The sequence below is a fragment of the Bos taurus genome, chromosome X (genome assembly GCF_002263795.3).
Source record: "Bos taurus isolate L1 Dominette 01449 registration number 42190680 breed Hereford chromosome X, ARS-UCD2.0, whole genome shotgun sequence".
NCBI lineage: Eukaryota > Metazoa > Chordata > Mammalia > Artiodactyla > Bovidae > Bos > Bos taurus.
The window spans coordinates 18,825,103-18,848,499 of record NC_037357.1 but is presented as its reverse complement, the minus strand read 5'-3'; the positions used below and the strand labels follow the sequence as shown (position 1 = coordinate 18,848,499).

Here is a 23,397-nt window from a genome sequence, read left to right as displayed (position 1 = left end):
CTTCCAGCCCAGCGTTTCTCATGATGTACTCTGCATATAAGTTAAATAAGCAGGTGACAATATACAGCCTTGATGTACTCATTTTCCTATTTGGAACCAGTCTGTTGTTCCATGTCCAGTTCTAACTGTTGCTTCTTGACCTGCATATAGGTTTCTCAAGAGGCAGGTCACGTGGTCTGGTATTCCCATCTCTTTCAGAATTTCCCAGTTTATTGTGATCCACATAGTCAAAGGCTTTGGCATAGTCAATAAAGCAGAAATAGATGTCAGCCAGGTGCAAAGGTCTCCATGACAACAGTGAATTTAAGTCCCCACCAACACCGTTTGTACAGCACAAAAGATCCATCCCACTAGCCTGTGTAGCAAATCCCACCTTTCTAATCTTCATTTCTTTGCCCTGAATTTGTATCTTAATCCTCAGTTACCTGTATCTTACTATTTAAACATCCTGGAAAATGGCAAAATAATTTAAAAACTGAATTTAAGGCACTGTTTCCTTGGTATTCTCAGGGGAGAGATAGATTCAGGATTGTGTAAAGTTCATATTTAAAGACAATTTAGTTTTATTTCAAAGATGGACAGTTCTTTAACAAACATGAGTTTATTTAAATTGTTCCATTTTTTGAAATGAGGTTACAATTCAACAGAAGTAAAAAAACGTGGTAAAACCAAACCAAGAAAAGACTCACAGAAGAGAGAATGTTTGGATGTTGATTTAAAGTTAACTTTTATATACTGATGTCCACCCACACCCACATCTAGCATCTCAAGATACTCTTCTGGGTATTCTTTTTAGCCAAAATTTTCTATTTTACCCAAGACTTTCACAGTCATAAATTCAGCAAAATATTTTAAACATATTTGAATGAATTATGTACCAGGTAGATTCTGGGTTCATGTCTTATAGCCAGATGATCTGAGGTAAGATATATAAGGCCAGCTTCTTTTTTGCCTAACACTATTATTTTAAAAATAATTTTATTTATTTATTTTTGGCTCTGCTGAGTCTTTGCTGCTAAACAGGCTTTTCTCTAGTTGGGGTGCATGGGCCTTTTGTTGTGGTGTTGGGGAGCACAGGCTCTAGAGTGTGCAGGCTTCACTAGTTGTGGCGTATGGGCTCAGTGGTTGTGGCTCCTGGGCTCTAGAGCATAGGCTCAGTAGCTGTGGCACACGGGCTTAGCTGTTCCATGGCACGTGGGGTCTCCCTAGACCAGAGATTGAACCTGTGTCCCCTGCATTGGCAGGCAGATTCTTTGCCACTGAGCTACTAGGGAAGCCCGAGGCAAGATATTTTAAACTGAGATAATATACACGCTCCAATGAAATTAGGTTGCTGTGAGAATTAATAGAATGACGATGTAAAAATATTTTTTAAATTCTGTAGCAGTATACAAATATAAATTGTCAGGGTGATATTTGATGTTGTTCAAAGGAAACAATGGAGAAGAAATGGCAACCCACTCCAGTATTCTTGCCTGGAGAATCCCATGGACAGAGGAACTTGCCAGGCTACAGTCCATGGGATCACAAAGAGTTGGACACAACTGAGTGACTAACCGGAGAAGGCAGTGGCACCCCACTCCAGTACTCTTGCCTGGAAAATCCCATGGATGGAGGAGCCTGGTAGGCTGCAGTCCATGGGGTCGCTAAGAGTCCAATATGACTGAGCGACTTCACTTTCATGCATTGGAGAAGGAAATGGCAACCCACTCCAGTGTTCTTGCCTGGAGAATCCCAGGGACCGGGGAGCCTGGTGGGCTGCCGTCTGTGGGGTCACACAGAGTCAGACACGACTGAAGCGATTTAGCAGCAGCAGCAGCAGCAGAGTGACTAACAACAACAGAAGGAAACAGTAATAGTGCTGAATTATAGAGACTTGTATTTACTATCATTAGCTCAAATAAGAACTGAACAAAGTGACTTAAAAATTGGATTTTGAGTATAAAATAAAACAAAATGACTTTTTAAAATTGGATTTTGAGTATGAAATGAGCTTAATATAAAAATATTTGAACAGTATATACTTTTATAAAGTAAAGGATAGTTTTGTTTGTTTGTTTGTTTTGTTGTTGTTGTTGTTTTCAGATTCCCCTGGTCCGCACCAGTTCTAAGTCGGCTGCTAGGCACCAGAGGAGGCGAGGCGCCACGCGGAACCGCGCCCTCGGGAGCGCACCCGGCTGGGGGACACTGACATGCCCGCCACCGCAGGCCACAAGGGGCTAAAGGGTAGTTTTTATTCCACAGAATTCCAACCACTGTACCACTGTCCTTTTAATATAATTGTTCATCCAGTCCTAAATCATTTTCCTTTAGCTGGTCGTGGTTGATTTTGTTTTGCAAGCTGGGTTCACGGGTGCCTGTGTTTTCTGTGTCAGTGCATGTTTGAGATTTCCTGTTGCCTGCAAAACAGGAGAATGCCCATTGTATGTAACTCCAGGGGGCATTTGTCACCTAGGATGAGGTGTGCATGGTGCCTCCAGAAACAGCTCACCTTGCAGTCTCTGAGACTGTCCTCTGGAGTCGCACAACTCAAGACCCTGCTTAGAAAGCTTTACAATTTCTGTGTCACGTATTTCCTCTTTCCTAACTTTGAGAAAAGTCACTGATATGCCTTCTGTGATGGGTTTAATTTTGCCCCCCCCCCAGTTCATGTGTTGAAATCCAAACCCACAGTACCTTAGACTGTGACCTTATTTGGAAATAAGGTTGTTTCAGGTGTAATAATTAAAATGAGATCATTCTGGACTAAGGTGGCCCCCTAATCTGATATGACTTGGTGTCCTTATAAAAGGGGTAACTTTGGATACATATATGTACACATGGAGAGTACCATGTGGAGATGAAGGCAGAGATCAGAGTGATGCAACAGAAGCTAAGTGCAATGGTTAATATTATGTATCAAACTTTACTGAACTACGGGGTACCCAGCTATTTGGTCAAACGTTATTCTGGATGTGTCTGTGAAGGTGTTTTTTTGGATGAGATTAACATTTAAATTTGGTAGACTTAGTAATGCAGGTTGCCTTTCATAATCCGAGTGGTCATAATCTAAGCAGTGGTTGGCTTGAATAGAACAAAACCGTTGACCCTTCTATGAGTAAGAGGGAATTTCTCATAAAAGAAAAAAAGAGAGTCAGAGAACCCCTTCTGCCTGGATTGAGCTGAGACCTTGATCTTTTCTGACCTTCAGATTTGGACTGAATCATCAGCTGTTCTTGACTCTCCAGCCTGAGCCTACTGACTTTCAGACTGTAAAATTAAACCATCAGCTCTCCTACTTTCTCAGACCTTTGGACTCAGGGTCTCCAGCTTGCTGACTGCAGGTCTTGGGACTGCTCAGCATCCATAATCATATGAACTAATTCTTTATAATAAATCTGTCTGTCTATGTGTCATTATCCATCCACCCATCATATTGGTTCCATTTCTCTGGAGAATCCTATTACACTAAGGAACACCAAAGATTGACAACAAATGATTAGAAGCTAGAAGAAAGGACTGGAATAGATTCTACCTCACAGCCCTCAAAAGGAACCAAAATTGCCAACCCCTTTATCTCCAACTTATAGTCTCCAGACTATAAGACAGTAAATTTCTGTTGTTTAATCTACTGAGTTTATGGTAAATTAGTACGCCTTTTGACACTAAAAATTACAGAAAAGAATTTTAAAACCAGCCTGATATTTTCCCCTTGTAAAAAATGACATTTCCAGTTGAGAATTTTGGTAGGAGTTACAACAACCCATAGGTTAGTGCTTTGTTCTCTCCTTTTCTTATCTGTCGCCTTCTTCTAGTAGTTTTTATTTCTTTGTGGGTTTTTTTTCTGTTCTATATCCTGGTATCAGACCTTTTTTCTTCTGTACCATCCATTCTGATTCCTAATGCTTCTAATGTTTCACTTCAGCAATGGCTTTATTTTTTCCTATATTCACAAGAATTTTGTCAGCTCATTGTTGTCAATTTCTCCCCTTTAATTTCATTTTTTCCATGAGTTGAAATTTCTTACTAGTATTAAAGAAGATTATGACTAACTTCTTCTTGTACTATTTGGGAATAATTCTTTTTTCTAGGATTATACTTTCTCTGCTTTTTGAACATCATTGCTGTATTACATTACTCTCTTATGTCTGTTTCTTTTTTTTTCAATAGTGTCAACCTGTTGTTTCATATTTAAACTTTTCTGCTTACTCGTTGTTTAATCACTAAGTCATGTCTGGGAGTTCCCAAGCAAGAATATTGGAGTGGGTTGTCGTTTCCTTCTTCAGGGTATCATATTAAAAAGCAGAGACGTTACTTTGCTAACAAAGTTCCATAGAGTCAAAGTCAAAAAATATATATATATTTTTTCCAGTAGTCATGTATGGATGTGAGAGTTGAACCATAAAGAAGGCTGAGCACCAAAGAACTGATGCTTTCAAAATGTGGTTTGGAGAAGACTCTTGAGAGTACCTTGGATTGCAAGGAAATCAGTCAATCCTAAAGAAAATCAACCCTGAATATTCATTGGAAGGACTGATGCTGAAGCTGAAGCTCCAATATTCTGGCCACCTGATGCAAAGGGCCAAATCATTGGAAAAGACCCTGATGCTGGAAAGATTGAAGGCAGGAAGAGAAGGGGAGGACAGAGGACAAGATGGTTGAGTGGCATCACCAACTCAATGGACATGAGTTTGAGCAAACTCTGGGAGATGGTGAAGGACAGGAAAGCCTGGTGTCCATGGGGTCACAAAGAGTCAGACGTGACCGAGCAACTGAACAACAACAATGAACCAGGAAGAAGACCATCACCTGACCATGCTGGCATCATGATTTTGGACTTCCAACCTCTAAAAGTGTTAAAAATAAATTCAGTTGTTTATAAGCTTTCCAATGTATGATATTTTATCATAGCAGCCTGAATGGAGTAAGATAGTCACCAAGCAGACAGAGGAACTCTGTCATTGGCCTCCTGCTCATTAACCATCACACTTATCATTTTAAGCCATTCCCAGTTCCCCAGACACCTCATGGTCTCTTTTCTGTCTTGACCTTAATCACTTTGCATGAGCTGTCCTTCGTCAGTACTAATCATTACTTAGACTCTAGGGTAATGATTAATTTAAACATGTGTACTCTAGCAGCAGTAAATACCAAGATTCAAAAACAACTACTACTAACAAGCTGTACCTTAGGGCAAGATACTATAGCTATTTAAACACTTTTTCCTGCCGTAATACAGAGTAGGTAACAGGACCGAACTCATAGCTTAGTTATAAGAATCTAATGAGGTAATTCATGTAAAGACTTTCAAGAGCTTGGAAATGAAATTAATTTCCTCCAATTTAATACAAGGATCCTGATCCTATCTCTCTGTTTTCAGTAGTATATAACCTAATGCAATGGGAGCTGTTTTGTTACAGCAGTGGAGTCTTTAGTCTAGAACAACAAATAAACACATAATTGAATCGCCATTCTTCTTTCTTCCTGCACAACATTGTGAAGAATATTTAGCATTAGTCAAATAACAAGAGAAATCTATTTTGTTCTTTTAAAATAATAGTCTATATGTAAGTTGTAAAACATCATTATTCTAAATTTGGCTATTTCAGAGGAGCCTGGTGGGCTACAGCCCATGGGGTTGTGAAGAGTTGGACACCACTGAGCCACTAAGCTAAATATGATAGAGACAAAGATAAAAGTGACAGAGACAAAGAGAGACTAAGATGCACTTTGCTGGGAAGATAAAATCAGTGTGAGAAATAGGCTGGAAGAGAATGAAGTCCATTGTATCAATCCACTATCACACTAATAAAAATCATGAAGCTGTTAATATTAAGCAACAGCACAGCAACCTAAATGCCTAACTAAAAAGAAAAGCCAGAATATCTGGATAGTAGATTTAAACTACATTTGTCAAACAATGTTACAAACAAATAAGAAAGCATGTTTATTGAAAATGACATGACTCTCTGATGCTACTTCATTTCTATGGTAACAACAGAGGAGAAACATAGTAAAACAACAATAAAACACATGTGACTCCACAGCCTCTTGTGCTCATTGGAGCAAACAGAAAAGAAAACAACTTTTCTACCCAAAAAGCTTGATCATTAAAAATTATGATATAAAGTATTACCATATACTGCTAAGTAACTTCAGTCGTGTCCGACTCTGTGCGACCCCATAGACGGCAGCCCACCAGGCTCCCCCATCCCTGGGATTCTCCAGACAAGAACACTGGAGTGGGTTGCCATTTCCTTCTCCAATGCATGAAAGTGAAAAGTGAAAGTGAAGTCGTTCAGTCGTGTCTGACTCTTCTCGACCCCATGGACTGCAGTCCACCAGGCTCCTCCATCCATGGGATTTTCCAGGCAAAAGTACCGGAGTGGGGTGCTATTGCCTTCTCCGATCACCATATACACTATGGGTGTATATGTCTAGTGGAGATTCACTGCCTGATGGCTAGAAACACTAAAATAATGCAGCTGGTGTAGTGGTCAAAATCATTACATTTTGTTAATAAAATTTTTAATTTTTTTCTTTCAGTATGTTTTCATGTCAGGATGATACAATTCTTCTGAATGGAATTACTTATTTCATATTAAACCCATTACCATATACACTATGGTTTACACTTTCACTTCATCATAAGATGTGGTATTTTTTGTGAAGTTTGAGAATTACTGTTGTGCATTCATTAGATATGATTTCAAACCCACTTGTTTTGATCTAAGAATGAAGCTGTTTTGCTCTGAGAGTGAAGTTGTTCACATTGAGGAAGCTGTGTCAGGATGTTATCATTGGTATCTGTAGCTGTCATAGAAGTAGTGTTAGTCACTCAGTCATGTCTGACTCTTTTCGACCCCATGGCTGTAATCCGCCAGGCTCTTCAGTCCATGGAATTCTCAAGCATACATTAATTCCGCTACTGACTGGCACTGCTGGGTGCTTATCTGTAAGAACACAAGGAGGAGCGACTATGACTGGAGAACATTTAAGCTTTAAGTACCAAGAGATGTGAACAGTATCTCCAGAGTGTTCGGTCTGTGCAAGGCAGCTCTTTGCGGATCTAAATAATTCTCTGAAGACGTTGTGTTGAGCGGTGGGTAGGAGTGGGGTAGGGGTGAGGATAAGCTCCCGCCTGGACGATATGACTCTTTGCCTGCCTGCAGCAGCCCAAGGAGATCGCTTTGGCTGCCAATATGGTGTCTTCCTTTCCTAGGAACGTGCCCTGTCCTCTAGCATGGCTTCTACCTTCCTTAGCAACGTGGTCTAGCAACATTTTGCCCTGGCAGCTGGGCATCTGCTTGTGGTCGACCAAGCCCACTCTCTGGAGGGCGTGCTGTAGAAAGGTGCAGCTCAACTAAATTTGGACTTTATTTGTCTCCCTCTTGTCCGGAACCATAGTGTCATTACTCCAGTATTGATTTGAACTCTTTTATTTCTTTATTGGCTTTTTAAGAGAAATTATCCTGTATGCTATTGGATTGTGAAATTACTCTATCTCCCTCAGTGAACCTGTGTTACATAAATTGTCAAAGACAATCTCAGTCTCTGAGCATAATTTGCTGCCTAGAAACAAAACAAAACAATTATGTTTTCCCCAAGCATATATGTTCTCAACAAAAATGACAATGTTTTTCAAAGATGACTTTCATTTCAAAGGTACATATTTCAGAGACTAGTTTTACCGTTTTAATGAAAAATTAAATCTGTAACAAAAATAAATATTTTGGTTTTTATTTATATAACCATGTTTTAAAAAATGTATTCAATGGTTTTTCCATACTTTATCTTAATATTTTCATTTGATTAGTTCTATAAACTCTAAGGATCTCCTCATGGCTCAGTGGTAAAGAATCTGTCTGCATGCAGGAGCTGCAGGAGACACAGATTCCATCCCTGGGTGGGCAAGATTCCCTGGAGGAGAAAGTGGCAAGCCACTCCAGTATTCTTGCCTAGAGAATGCAATGGACAGAGGAACCTGGAGGAAAGGGCTACAGTCCATAGGATTGCAAAGAGTCAGACACGACTGAAGTGACAGCAGCAGGCACAGCGGCAGCATAAAATCTAAAGCTAATGTACTAAATTACAAATGATCAATATAAAGGTATACGGCTGAAATTTTGTTTAAAAATTATTATTTACTCTATATAATTTGTCAAAAACACCATATACGTGTTAAGAGCACATAAGTAGTGGTCTAAAAATATATTTTAATGAATCAATGAATATATGTTGACTCAGTCAGTAAAAGATTGTGTGATCGGAAAGTATTTAATCATATGGAAACATGGTCACAATATATTTCTGAATTTTAATTCTGGTTAATTCTTGAGCATGGATGCAATTATAGAACATTCCTTTTTTTACATTTTTCACTGTTTAAATTTTCCATTGAAATAAAATGATTTTAAAAATGAGATATAATTTTCAAGCTATTAAAAACTACAAAATATAAAATTCAAACTGTAAAAATATTTGTAAAATGTATTGTGTTAAGATGAAACTAGCCAGAGACACAAAGAGAGTGGCTGCCAAGCATATCTGCTTTGCTGAAATCTCATTGCTTGAATGAGTCCTATTATTATTAGGTAGACTGGCAAACCAAATTTTGGCGAGAGGCTATAAAGGACTAGGGAAATTCTGAGGATGTAGAGTGGCCTGGGAGAGGGTTGGGGGAACCTGTGAGAGAGAAGACACTGATACTAGGGTGATAAATCTAACAGTAGTTAGGTGAAATTTGGGAAACTAGAGGTTTATTTTTAGCAAGTTTAACTGTGTGATATGTGATATAATCTCTTCTTATCTTCACAAAACTTTAGTAAATATCTCTGTGTCTCTTCCAAGTTTAATTGAAAAATTATCTATGTTGTCATACATTGTCATACATGGCCACATGTAAATTTACAAAGTACAGAAAGAATCTATCAAAGGCAATACAAAATGAGTTCTATAATTTAATATTCATGTGAATGATTGACTCTGAGGAATGACAATTAAATAAATGATTTCATTAAACACTTCTATTCATTTATTAAATAAAATTTAAATATTCAGTAGTCATGTGGATATTCTATGACCATATATTCAGCTATAGTTTTAGCTAATGTGAATATAAATAGTAACATAGTATTTAAGAGCACTGATTTTAGGTGAAGCTCTGCTTGGGTTCGAAATCCATTTTTGTAAAATATGGGCTTCTCTCATAGCTCAGTTGGTAAAGAATCTGCCTGCAATGCAGGAGACCCCAGTTCAATTCCTGGGTCAGGAAGATCCCCTGGAGAAGGGATAGGCTGCCCACTGCAGTAATGTGTTTTATCTTAGGCAAATTGTTGAAGTTATTTGAATTATAGCTTCTTTAGCTGAAAGACTAGCTAAGAGTACCTACTCCACAGCATTATTGAAAGGAATATACAGTACTCATGAAGTGTTTGGCACAGGACCTGAGAAATCAATAAATCTTAATTATAATGTAAGCTCCCAACCCAGGAATTGAACTGGGTCTCCTGCATTGCAGGCGGATTCTTTACCAACTGAGGTATCAGGGAAGTTCTTTCAATGAGGGCAGGAATATTATATCTTTTGATCATTGTTGTGTGGCTGGCACACAGAATTGTCAAGAACTATTTGTTGAATAAATTGATGAGTATTGTTATTATCAGTAATTGTTTCAATAATTACTGATATATTTAAGTAATTATTTCAACTTAAATATATCTGGAAACAGTATTGTTATTATCAGTAATTATTTTAATAATTAAGGTACCAACTTAAATATAATATATCTGGAAATATATGTATACAGGGAATATATGATAATGAGGGAGTTTAACACCTTTTGTCCCCCTGTGCCCTCTTTCCCCAGTTCCTGCCCCTCTCCATCCGGGCTGAGAACCTCTCATTGTCATTTAAGGTCTCCATGGGGGAGTCAGGGTAGCAGGGTGAACCAGCCCTAAATACTCCTTGGTTGGTGGATCGTTAACCGTCCATTTTTGGGTCGTTGGGTTACAAAACTGACAGCTGGCCACTAAGGTTATAATTTAGCTTCCAGGCAGGACTATGGCCAAATCTATCTCACCTTTCAGTGATAAGGTGGCTATGTTGGGCAAAGTGTTCCTTCCTCTGAGCAAACCAACAGTAGATGCTGCCTGTGGAAAAAGTGGAGGACTGTTTATTCTGTTTGTCCACCCAGATAATTCTATTCCCTTCTCTCCACTGCTCTGTGCCCCAGAAGGCTGACATCCATAGACTGCTGTTACCATGGTTTTCTTTCTCTCTGGCTAGCAGATACATTGGCCAAGGAGAGGCAGCATGCAGAAATTAAGGAGACAGTATGTCTCTCTGTGGCACTGTGTGAGACACTCTCCAATTAGCCTAATCCCTGAGCCTCACCTGCATCCTGATCCTCTGTTAAAGCTGCATATAGCCTCTGCAAACATCTCATGGTAAAAACTCCTTTAGGAGGATTCCAGCCATCTGTGTGTGTGTGTGTGTGTGTCTCTCTCTCTCTCTAACTCTCTCTCTTTCTGCCAGCCTTTTTGAATTTCATATTTTCTACCCTTTTCTACCTTTTTTTGAACTTTGTATTTGTGATTCTGACTTCTGGAGAAACAAATCAAGCCCTCCAAGTGGACATCTTGAGAGCTCATGCTCCCAGTACGTAAGGGATATTTAGTTGCCTCTTTTAAACTCAGCACATTTATGAACCTCTGTGAGGAGGGCCTCTCTGGGCTTGAAGCCCCCTGGACTCTTATGTGAGTCCATACCCTGCCCCTCCATGGGTGAGAAGTCAGAGGTCACATGAGTGCATGTGATACCCTTGTCAGCCGTCTGTCCTCCGTGGATGATCAGACCACCCTTGGGAGATGTGCAGTATGGATACCAATCGTTCTGGGGAGTCTGCCAAGTCCAACAAGGGCAAGAGTCCCAGCCGAACATCTCACTGGTCAGCAGGCTTTCTCACACCCCCGCAGCTCCTGCCTCTCAGCTCATCCTGTCCTCCTCTCAGCTTAGCTCCCACTCTGAATGCCCAATTTCCCAACTTCCCATTTCCATTGTACCCCAGTGGGCATCATGGTTTTCCCAGCACATGTCTTGGGGAGCTATCTTCGCTGGCATCACTTCAGTCCAATGGATTCTGTTCACCCAGCTGTGGCCTGAACAGGTGTACTTCACATGGTGCAGATAAGGGACCCAAGGATTCCACTTGTTTGGGGACAATGACAAGTAGTACCATTAGAAAGCTCTGAATGTATGTTCCCATTTTTAAATGCCTTGTGTTGTTGTTTTTTTAATAGTAAATAGAGCCAACAAAGACGAGTTGATGCTGCAGAATATTTAAATGATATTCTCATGAGCATCAACATTTTAAAAAGATTGTCTTAAATGCCACCACTCCCCACCTTATGGCCTGTTCTTAAACAGTGTCTTCTCACCAGGATAAGCAAACAGGTTTTAGAGTGCAACACAATGAGTGTCTTTCCAAAAGGCCTAGGGGACGGGAGTCTTGGGTCCTTGAGTGACTTAGAACTATATAATGTCCCTTGATTTTTTTTTAATTAAAGGTGAAAGAAATCGGACATGCAGTGTGATCGCACCATCTCTGCTATGTCTGAGAGCCTCTGCGTAGACTGTTAGGATGAACAGAATCCCCCTTCCAGTGTAACCCAGGAAAACTGTATCAGCATAAACACATATTGAGTCAAAAGGGATGAAAATTCAGCTTTTATTTTAACAACTGAAACAAAGGAGGAGTTTGTTATTCCACATTTTTTTTGCTTTTTTTTCTAAAATTATGGGCATACATAAGCACTTAGATATTATGACTTTTTGGCAATAGCCAACTCTACCCTGGTTGTGGCTTATGTCAGCATCCACACCCACTTGGACAAATCCACATCACTTCTGTGCCTCCCCAGTTGCCTATCAAGTAAAAAGACCAGCACATTTTGGGAGACCCTGCGGGATTTTGGGTGTTTTTCTTCCTTCTTGATAGTTACTGTAGGTGTGTTAGGATTGACTTCAGAGCTTCCTTTATCCATGAATCGTTGATGCCACAGACAGTCTTCAGCAAGAGAGCACAACCGAGAAGGCCTGAAAAAGATGATGAAATACACTGAATCCAGTGGACCCAGGGGCTTCTTCCCTTCACAATCTCTCTCACACACACACACGTTCCCAGCAGTGCTCATAAGAGATTGCTTTGGGGTCTCATCTAACTTGTCCAAGGTAACACAGAGCGGGGATTGGAACTAACCAAGCCTGTTTCTAGAGCCTGTGCTCCACATCATTCTCTATAAAGCAAATGACAGTCTCATACTGTAGGGTTGGAGTTTATCAGGTGGACTAGTATGGTGATGGTAAAAAACAATGTTACCTTACTTTGTATATATCTGGATAGCTTACCACCCAGACCACTCAGGTTTCTCTGGAAGGAGAGTCCTGAAGAGACCGCAAGAAGTTAGTAAGAGGATTCTCTCTCTCTCCCTGTCTTATCCCTTGTGAGAGCCTGGTTGGTCAGACCCAGGAGTCATGATGACTCACAATGCCTCAAAGAACTTTCTGATTTTGGCGCCATGGATACCACCAGCTAGGTTATCTCTGGTGTGAGGCTGAACACTGAGTGACTGAGAGGTGCTAGTAAAAGGGGAAAATACTACCCATATTTGGCTACCATCTTCATATCTGTTCCCTGGAAGGATACTCAGTTCTCTTGGCCTCAGAGATCTTTCCTGACTCATTCAAAATCTCTCCCATTAAATGTTTCCTGTGTTAGGAGTTAAAATGCCCATTGCATATCCATAGGTCTTCTGGTCAGTATTGAGCAGTTTTGGCCTCAAGTGCCAAACAGGAACTTGGCCTCAGGTAGAATTTTCTGCTTCTTTCTCGATCTCTAGATACAGCCTTGGCCACAACTCTGAAATGCACAATTCACGTCATAAGTGGGGTGTCTAATTGTAGAAATTTTGACTGAGTAGCCATACTTCTCATGCCATATTACCTTGCAAGTCTTTGATACAGAACAGCTACATAACTGACATTGATGAGTGATCCAAGTGGGTATTGTTTAGTGTCATGACATGGGTTCTTACAGGCTGTAAGAGGGGTAATTGTGAGGACAGGACTCTGTTGGTGGTGGTGGTGGTGGTGTTTTTTGTTTTTGTTTTGATAGTGCTTTCCTAAGAGTCTAGCATGAGTACTATGAAGAAATTTGATATATTCCTACACTGGTGACCCTACTGTGGTCAATTTCATGTGACAACTGAAGAAACTGAGGCAAGGAGGTCTGTGAGATGGACCCAGGTCACACACACCCTTCTTTGAGAGGTTCTGTCTTCCAGATTTCCTCCCATCTCATATAGAGTCATGGAAAGAGACTAAAATAGTGTGCTCAGTGTCTAAAAGAAATTGAAGAGGGATGAGAGCTATTATTAGTGTATAGTATTTTATTAACAAAAAGGTAGCAAACTGTCCTTTTCTTAAGGTATTGCCTTCTTGGAATAGTCAAGGCAAGTAGATCAGGAAAGATTGTTGATATAAGTTAAACACATAAAAATAGATTCTGCATATGCTTCTAATAATTAGGAAATATAATAGAAATAAAATATTCTATTCAAATGGTATCAAGCAGTGTAAAACATCTACAAATACAATTAACTTTTTAAAAAACATAGGAAAAACATACATGAAACTTTTTATGAACTTCCTATGTGGACACTTTATGATATTTTTAAGTAACTTTCTTTTGGAAAGGAAGACTAATTTTTGGAAAGATATAAATTCTTCCCTAAATTAATCTTTGAATTCAGTGCAATCTCAGTCATAAATCACAAGATTTTGATTGTGTGTGTGGAACTGGAGGACTAGATTATAAAAATACCTTGAAGAGAAAATGTGAGGGATTAGTCCAGGGGGTGGGGGTGGGGGCATGTGTCATACAGTATATTAAAATAAAAATATTTTCATAGATACATGGGAATTAAATCATAAAGCAATCAGATGTTGCCTCAAGGCAGTATTTTATGACCGTGTGTGTGTGTGTGTGTGTGTGTGTGTGTGTGCACACATGGGCACGTGTGTCTGTTAGGGAAGATGGAAATGCAGAGGGGCTTCTGGAACCACTTGGTATTTTTCCTACTGGTAATTCTGGATTCCATCATCTTTCACAGGTTTTCTCAGTTGTGTTCTCTTGCTGAAGCCCATCTGTGGCGTCAACCAGTCATGGATAAAGGAGCCTCTGAAGTCAGTCCTGGAACGCCCACACCCATCATCAGGATAGCAGATGAATACCTGAAACCCACCGTGGCCTCCAGAAACATGCTGATGTTTTTACTTGGTAGGCAGCTAGGGAGGCACAGAAATGATGAGGCGCTGACAAAGTGGCTATGGGGGTTGACACAAAAAACACCAGGGTGGAGTTGGCCTTTCCCTAAATATCATGTGACTTCCACCTATGGCCCCTGAGAATTATGAAAAATGGTGTGGATCAACAAATCTTTCCCCTGAAGGGACCATTAAAATTGAAGTTGTGTTTTCACCTCTTCTGGTTTGATGTGTTTTTTGTTCATGGGCCGCTTGTACCTCTGAACTTTCTCCCTGCTACCCAAAGTCCACAAACATGTGAAGTCTGGTTACTCACCTTTGGAGAATGTTGACTCACTTAGAGTCTGGGGGATTTCAGTTTAGAGGGGCCCTCTTGAGAGAAGTTGGAAAATCTGTTGCATTTACATGTGAAAAATGCCCTAATTTACTAGGGGGGATTAGGGCTTCAAGAAGGCCACTTGGGGGGTCTTGATTTGTCTCCCCTGAGGTTCGAGGGAGACAGTGGGAATAAGTCAGAACCACAAATAAATTTAAAATGGGAGAGACTGGGAGGATAGGGGGAGCTCTCCTCTGTGTGGAAGCTGTATGTCAGGGAACTACATATGTACATTATCATACATATGGAACTACATACATCAAGGCCCAGAGATGTGGTCTTTAAAGTAGCTATGAAAGACCCCGCCAAGGGAAAAAATTTAAACAGTCAGATTTGAACAGTGGCTAAACTTCACCCCATGGACAGAGGAGCCTAACAGGGTTGCAACATGGGGTTTGCAACATGGTGTTGCAAAGAATAGGACACAATTTAGTGACTAAACACCACACCACCACAAACTTGATCCAGATAGGGGGACTGGTTGTGACCTAGACCTCTTGTTCTTGTGTGCAACAGACCCTGGGGGACAAGTAGGTGAAAAGGGGTAGGGAAGCAGATGCTGGCTGAGCCCCAGTGGAAGCATCATGCTACACCTTGTTTCCCTTTCCTACTGCAGGCTGCAGCCTGGGCCAGGCCTGAGAAGGGACAGGCTTTGACACTGAAAGAAGATTAGAGTTGTGATTATTACCTTGAACAGGACATATAAACTACTGAACACTGATTGTGTGGAATACTAAGGTCACCAAAGACATTCTATTATCTGAGAGTGCTCCAAAAAAATCATGAGGCTGACCCTGGGACTGATGATGGGGAGCAGAGAAAGAAGAACCCAAGGGCATTGGGAGGGGTTAGAGGACAAAATTATTGTGTGTTTTTTTTAAATGGTAAAATGATTGTTGTCTCTTTATCACAGGGACTAAAGAAAACACATTTTAACATAAGGAACAACATGAATTTATTGTTTTTACCTACTGAATACTATAGTAAAGATGGATTTCGTCTAATTAGAGTGATACAGAATTAACACAGCCAAGTTAACGTGAAGCATGACATGAATCAATGCTTATGGCAGTGGTAACTTTGAACCATGTCATTAAATAAAAGAACAGAAGGATGAAATCCTATATAAGCCCATTTAACTTAAACAATGATTCTGGAAGTTTAGAATTAAAGATCATGAGTAATTAAAAAGACTTCACTTAAATCACTTAGATTTAAATTTAAGAAAATTTATCATTTAATTGCATTCATGTACACCAACATTCTTAGAAGTAGAACACAGTTTAATTTCTCTGCTTTGTAAAACTAAAATATATCTCGATCACTCAATAGTTAGAAAATAAAAGACTCCATTGGGCTTTGGTTTCCATATGTATTTATTTTGTGTGGACAACAGTGACTTTTCACCATTTCCTTTCCAGTAATTCTATGATTCTGAAAATGATTTCATTCATTCATAGCAAAAAGCTTAGCAATCCTTTTAGTACTGTTAACATTTTCACATTTGTTTGGGGATATGTGCTGAGTCGCTCAGTCATGTCCGACTCTTTGCGACTCCATGGACTATAGCCAGCCAGGCTTCTCTGTCCATGGAATTCTCCAGGCAAGAATACTGGAGTGGGTTGCCATGCCCTCCTTCAGGGGATCTTCCCAACCCAGGGATCAAATCCAGGTCTCCTGCATTGCAGGCAGATTCTTTACTGTCTGAACCACCAGGGAAGCCCAAGAATACTGGAATGGGTAGCCTATCCCTTCTCCAGGGGAAATTTCCGACCCAGGAATTGAACTGGGGTCTCCTGCATTGCAGACAGATTCTTTATCAGCTGAGCTACCCAGGAAGCCTATAATAAGGTTTAAGAGGTGAATAATCATCTCCAATACTGTACATTTTATCACTGCTGTTAAAATACCATTGTTTGATTGGTAAATTATAAGTAATTTCTCCCCAGTGTCTCTCTGCTTCATAACCACCAAACATAGGAGGGTTTTAGTGCTAGATGAACAGTTTATTTTAAAAGAACATAATGCAGGAACAGCCAGATGGAAGATGCGTAGGCCCCGGTATGAGGAAAGGACACAGAGCTTCGGTGCCCTTGCCAGGCAGGCCACTCTCCCTGCATCTCTGTGGGTTCACCAATCTGGAAACTCCAAAATTATTGGGTTTTGACCCCTACTTGCTCTACATAATCATTCCACAGACATGAGAATGGCGAAGCCCAAATCCAGGATAGTGTTTACATGAGGGACAAATGGAGCCACCGTGTTTGAAGTTTTATTTCCTTAGCTGGAAGATGAGTATACAGACATTTCTTATACTGTTTCCCATACATTCCGTACATTTCCATATTCCTGATGTACTTCATCAATAGAGAAGGACATGACCCAAGGCCAGTTGGAAGTGCTATTTATATTCACAGGTTTGTCTCAGGGTCTACTTTCCAGAAATGTACACACAGAGACCTTGTATATAAAAAATGCAAGCAGTCACACCCAAGAGAAAAATAATGGTATAGGCTCTATCTTTCAAATATTGGTGGGAAATAATTTGAAACCTAGAATTCTACTTCCAGCCAAACATTTGAGTATGAGAATAAGTTAAATGCATTTTTCATGTATACGGTGTCTATGTGTGCATTTCCCATAAGTAGACCCTGAGACAAACCTGTGAATATAAATAGTTTACTTGAGAGGGAACCTTAGAGAGCAGTGTGTGGGGAAGTGAAACTTAGAAGGAAGGCAGCCAATTAAGAGGGATGATCTAGCAGGTGGGCACTAGGAGCAACTGGAGCTTATTCATGGAGGGAGTATGATGGGAGACTATGTAGAATGCACCTCAAATCCATCTCAAGTATGGGACAAGGAAGCTGGAGTATGCAGCCACCAAAACCCCAACCATTATTTAACAAAGATGCTTCTAGGGATAATAAATCTCTCACACTTCCAATTGGCTTTGAGTCACATCCAGCATGTGCCAAGGGCGAGTAGAAAAACCCTGAAGTGGAGAGTCCTGGGTGATTGTAGAAAGCAGCCTACTGGATGTTGAGGTGAGACCTGGCTTTGAAGAACCAGAATCAAAATACATAAGTCAAGGTTAGAATCTTTTTGACATTGTTTGCAATACTCTACCCACTGTTTGTGTAAAATTTTCAATAAACTGGAATTACACTTTCTTTCTCGAGCTGAGCACGTATTCAAGTTTCAGGAATCCCAGTCCCAGAGAATTGTCAGATGAGTTTTCTGCTGCCTATGGGCTTTCCAGGTAGCTCTGTGGTAAAGAGCCAATGCAGGAGATGCTGGAGACGTGGGTTCGATCCCTGGGTTGGGAAGATCCCCTGGAGAAGGAAATGGCAACTCGCTCCAGTATTCTTGCCTGGAGAATCCCATGGAAAGAGGAGACTGGCAGGCTACACAGTCCGTGGGGTTGCAAAAGAGTTGGAAACCACTTAAAGACTAAATGACAACAACAACAAAGGAATGTTTACATTATAGACCTTAAAATCTTCTTCCAGGGAAAAAGAGAGCAAGACCTCTGTGGTCTGTCCTGATTGAAAATGTCCTGAGTGAGTAGGCACGGGTCTCTCTCTGGGATTTTATGAAGATCTTAGGCTGAAGGTATCCACAACTCAGTTCTTGTCATCCAGTCTAGAGGGCCTCAAGGTAGGTATAACATGTCATGTCCTGCCCGAGTGGTTCCTCAGCATGCAGAGGTCAGAGAAGCTCCCCTAGTTTCCCATAGCACTTGGAACTTTATTTATAGCCCTGTTATTAAACTCTATGTTAAATAAAGAGTGAGTGTGTGAGATACCCCCACTCGGTTATGGTCACTGCACCCCCAACCCGTATACTGTCTCCATGGTGTTGTTATCAAAAGTGGGGTCCTACTGCTCACTGCTCTGAAGGCAATAAAGAGGCAAGGTTGGTGGAAAGGAGTTTGTTTTATTTCCGAGGCTGGCAACAGAGAGGGGTGGGGCACTCCTGTCCACAGGCTGACTCCCCACCACTGATAATCAGTAGGCAAGAGTTTCAGGGATGTATAAGCAGACAGATGGGGCTACATGCAGAAACAGCACAGTCAGCTCTAACAGTAATCTTGAAATCCGTCATGCGGTGGTCTGATTAGCTTCAACTTTATTGTCAGTTCCAGGGTTAGTTTATTCCCATATCTTTGAGACCAGTTCTCAGAATTGTGGCAGCTTATGTCATAGCAGCAGTTTTGTCATCGTGTACTTAACTTCTTCCACCTGGTTGGGGTTTCAGTCTATCTACAAGACAGCTCAAAGGATATGGCTCAGAATATTATCTATAATCCTTGAGGAGGAAATAAAGGTCCTTGGCTTTTGACTAAATTAATATTGTTTTGTCTTTTTAGACTGTTTTCCTTTGCTTTTACATTTTCTGACTTCTCTGATTAAGTTTATTCTTTGACTAAAGTTTTTCTAAAGACAAAAGGTAGGTGGAAGACATGGAGTCGGGGGAAAGGACTATAGGGTCCTGCTCCATTTCAGTGTGTATACACCTCTCTCTAGAGATTCTCAGAAATGCTGTTTTGGGTGGCGAACAGCTTTTAAGGAAATGAGTTCGATGAGCAGATGGTCAGTGACATTTGGGGTATTGTTACCAACTAGACTCCATTTCAGCCTAGGACAGCCACAGGTGGCAACAGATGGCCTTCCAGAGCATGTGATGGGAATCCAGGAATGAATCTTTGTCATCATTCAGATGTGGCTTGGATGACTGGATCCACTCCTGCTCAGCCAAGTGTGTGTTGTCTTCCCTCAGCTATTGGAGGTTCTCTGAGCTGTCACCGTCCACAGACCAGGGAGAGCTTGGGGCTGGTTCACCCTCCCACTCTAACTCCCCCAGGGGGACTCGTGGCAAAAAGAAGTGCCCACTCTGAATGGAGAGAGCCCAGGTTTGGGGAAAGAGACATAATGGGAAGGGGATGTTAAACATCTTCAATAGAAAGTTAAGATCTACGGGACAACAATCAAGAGAAAACTTTGGGAGTCTTGGAGGACTTTTCACATCTGCTTTCCATTTGGGATCAGCAAGAGTAAACAAACAAGCCAATGCACACTCATAAACAAACAGGCAAGTTGGATGTTTGCTCCTGACTGTAAACTGAGGCAATACTAGGGTGCACTTTAAGTATTTTTCACACTTAGGAATATTACTGTGGCTGCCTGATGTCCAATGTCACAAAACTAGTGTTTCATATAATTTGAATTTTTTTTACTTGTGGATAATTCTGGAATAGCCTGGTCCACAGGAGATTTTACACTTGAAGATCATGAGATCACCAAGCACTGTTGCAACTCAAGCAAGTGGAGACAAATTTGCTGTCACCTTGTTGGTATGAGGCAGCACACAAGTCCGCACCTCCTCTATCTCCTCACACAGGAAAAATTAGCATCTTTAGTGGTGCCAAATAGGATGTTGTGCCATCCTATTTCAGACCCGAGTTTGCATTTGTGTTTGCTTGAGTATTCTTTTATATCCCCCCTTTCACATTTCAAAATATTCTTTAAGTGGCTTTTAGGATATTTCAAGTATATTCTTAGGCACTATTTCTTTTAAATTGCTTTTCTGAATTGAGTAATTAACAGTATTATCTATTTTAATTGATTATTTACTGAATTATATGAAAGTGTGTATGGAATATATATTAATTTTGTACTCAGCCATACAAATGAATTCAGATATAACCTGTAATGGTTAGTTTTCCCTCTTTCAATTGGTTAATGTCTTAGCTACTTTTCCCCCTTATTGTCATGTATGGAGATGTGTACCATCCTATTTGGAAAGCATCCAACACCTCTTTTGTCTTTTGGTTTATATACTGATAAACTTCTTTTGGTCTTTTAATATACCAGAGTAAGAGATTTTGTATCATTTGACCCTCTTCACATTGACTGGTCATGGTACAATACTCCTTGAATTACTTGAGTTACTTGAGTTACTCCTTGAGTTACTCTGAACTATGTTGACTAATATTTGGTGTGGTGAAAAGCAACCACACCTACAACCAGTGGTGCGATACTTCTCCAGCTGAGAAAAGCAGTAAGAAAATGTGTTCAAAGAACTGCACCCAAGTGGTGTCCCAGTCCAAAGGTGGGCAAAGGATACAGTTGGGCAGAGGGGCTCGCTAGCTAGCTAGCTAAGTTGCTTCAGTTGTGTCCGACTCTTTGCAACCCTATGAACTGTAGCATGCCAGGCTCCTCAGTCCATAGGATTCTCCAGGCAAGAATATTGGAGTGAGTGGATAAGTTGGGTCGAAAAGGAAACACTGTTCAACTCCAAGAAGAGGAACTGTGTTCATCTCCACGTGCTGTGGGCCCTACAGCACAAATTCTAGGTTGCTGTTGTTGTCCAGTCGCCCAGTCATGTCCAACTCTTTGCGACCCCATGGACTGTAGCCTGCCAAGCTCTTCTGTCCATGGAATTCTCCAGGCAAGAATACTGGAATGGGTTGCCATTTCCTTCTCCAGGAGATCTTCCCAACCCACGGATCAAACCTGCGTCTCCCACATTGCAGGCAGATTTTTTACCTCCTGAGCCACCAAACATGGTCCACTGGATGAGGGAATAACAAACCACCCCAGTATACTTGCCAGGAGAACCCCATGAACTTTACAAAAAAAAAGTCTAGGGCTTCTCCCCTGATTCCCATTCCTAGCCAGGTGCCTGCCTTGGAAAACTCAGCCTGCCCCTTCGATTATGGCCCTGCATCTTCAAGGGCACGTTCAGTTCAGTTCAGTCGCTCAGTCGTGTCTAACTCTTTGCGACCCCATGAACCGCAGCATGCCAGGCCTCCCTGTCCATCACCAACTCCTGGAGTCCACCCAAACCCATGTCCATTGAGTCAGTGACGCCATCCAACCATCTCATCCTATGTTGTTCCCTTCTCCTCCTGCCTTCAATCTTTCCCAGCATCAGGGTCTTTTCAAATCAGGTCAGCTCTTCACATCAGGTGGACAAAGTATTGGAGTTTCAGCTTCAACATCAGTCCTTCCAGTGAACACCAGGGCTGATCTCCATTAGGATGGACTGGTTGGATCTCCTTGCAGTCCAAGGGACTCTCAAGAGTCTTCTCCAAAACCTCAGTTTAAAAGCATCAATTCTTTGGCACTCAGCTTTCTTCACAGTCCAACTCTCACATCCATACATGACCACTGGAAAAACCATAGCCTTGACTAGACGGGCCTTTGTTGGCAAAGTAATGTCTCTGCTTTTGAATATGCTATCTAGGTTGGTCATAACTTTCCTTCCAAGGAGTAAGCGTCTTTTAATTTCATGGCTGCAATCACCATCTGCAGTGATTTTGGAGCCCAGAAAAATAAAGTCACCCACTGTTTCCACTGTCTCCCCATCATTTGCCATGAATTGATGGGACCGGATGCCATGATTTTAGTTACCTGAATGTTGAGCTTTAAGCCAACTTTTTCACTCTCCTCTTTCACTTTCATCAAGAGGCTCTTTTAGTTCCTCTTCATTTTCTGCCATAAGGGTGGTGACATCTGCATATCTGAGGTTATTGATATTTCTCCAGGCAATCTTGATTCCAGCTTGTGCTTCTTCCAGCCCAGCGTTTCTCATGATGTACTCTGTATATAGGTTAAATAAGCAGGGTGACAATATACAGACTTGACATACTCCTTTTCCTATTTGGAACCAGTCTGTTGTTCCGTGTCCAGTTCTAACTGTTGCTTCCTGACCTGCATAGGGTTTCTCAGAAGGCAGGTCAAGTGGTCTGGTATTCTCATCTCTTTCAGAATTTTCCACAGTTTATTCCACAGACAATCACGATGGTGTGATCATTCACACTCACCTAGAGCCAGACATCCTGGAATGTGAAGTCAAGTGGGCCTTAGGAAGCATCTCTACAAACAAAACTAGTGGAGGTGATGGAATTCCAGTTGAGCTATTTCAAATCCTGAAAGATGATGCTGTGAAACTGCTGCACTCAATATGTCAGCAAATTTGGAAAACTCAGCAGTGGCCACAGGACTGGAAAAGGTCAGTTTTCATTCCAATCCCAAAGAAAGGCAATGCCAAAGAATGCTCAAACTACCACACAATTGCACTCATCTCACACGCTTGTAAAGTAATGCTCAAAATTCTCCAAGCCAGGCTTCAGCAATATGTGAACCGTGAACTTCCAGATGTTCAAGCTGGTTTAAGAAAAGGCAGAGGAACCAGAGATCAAATTGCCACATCCACTGGATCACAGAAAAAGCAAGAGAGTTCCAGAAAAACATCTATTTCTGCTTTATTGAGTATGCCAAAGCCTTTGACTGTATGGATCACAATAAACTGTGGAAAGGGCACGTTAGCCAAGCCCATTTCCCCTTCGCGGGGCGGAGCCCTGATCATCTCCAAACCTAGGGCGGCTCGCCCTCACCATCACTGTTGCACCTGCGCACTTCAGATCACCTGTCTCGTGGGCTGAGCCCACACTGCTTAAGACTCCTGCATTCTTCGTCAGGAACCTCGGCCCCGCCCCTCAGATTTGGACCCCGCCTCCTCGGGTGGGCGTTAGCCCAAACTCCTTCCCCTATTCCCGCCCCGCCCAACTCAGCCCGAGCGTCACTCCTGCGCACTAGCAACCACCAGGTCGTGTAGGCGGAGCCCAGCCCGCCAGCTACCGCCCATGGCCCCGCCCACCTGGGACCGGGCCCACCTCCGCATACACGCACTTCCCGCCACGCCTCTTCGCC

The 23,397-nt window shown here is 41.4% G+C and overlaps 2 long non-coding RNA genes across 3 annotated transcripts; one reads left to right on the top strand and one right to left on the bottom strand.

Annotated features, from left to right (window-relative positions):
- Positions 1-11,693: 11,693 nt before the first annotated feature.
- LOC112445058 (uncharacterized) lies at positions 11,694-12,490 on the bottom strand. 2 transcript variants are annotated; one of them, XR_003033452.2, is made up of 2 exons: positions 12,359-12,490; positions 11,694-12,075 (listed from the first exon to the last, which is right to left on the bottom strand). It is a non-coding gene; the product is annotated as an uncharacterized lncRNA (long non-coding RNA). The 2 variants fall into 2 exon arrangements; XR_003033453.2 differs by having other exon boundaries at positions 12,364-12,489.
- A 60-nt stretch (positions 12,491-12,550) lies between these two features.
- LOC112445059 (uncharacterized) lies at positions 12,551-14,523 on the top strand. The gene is made up of 2 exons (XR_003033454.2): positions 12,551-12,846; positions 14,151-14,523. It is a non-coding gene; the product is annotated as an uncharacterized lncRNA (long non-coding RNA).
- Positions 14,524-23,397: the final 8,874 nt, after the last annotated feature.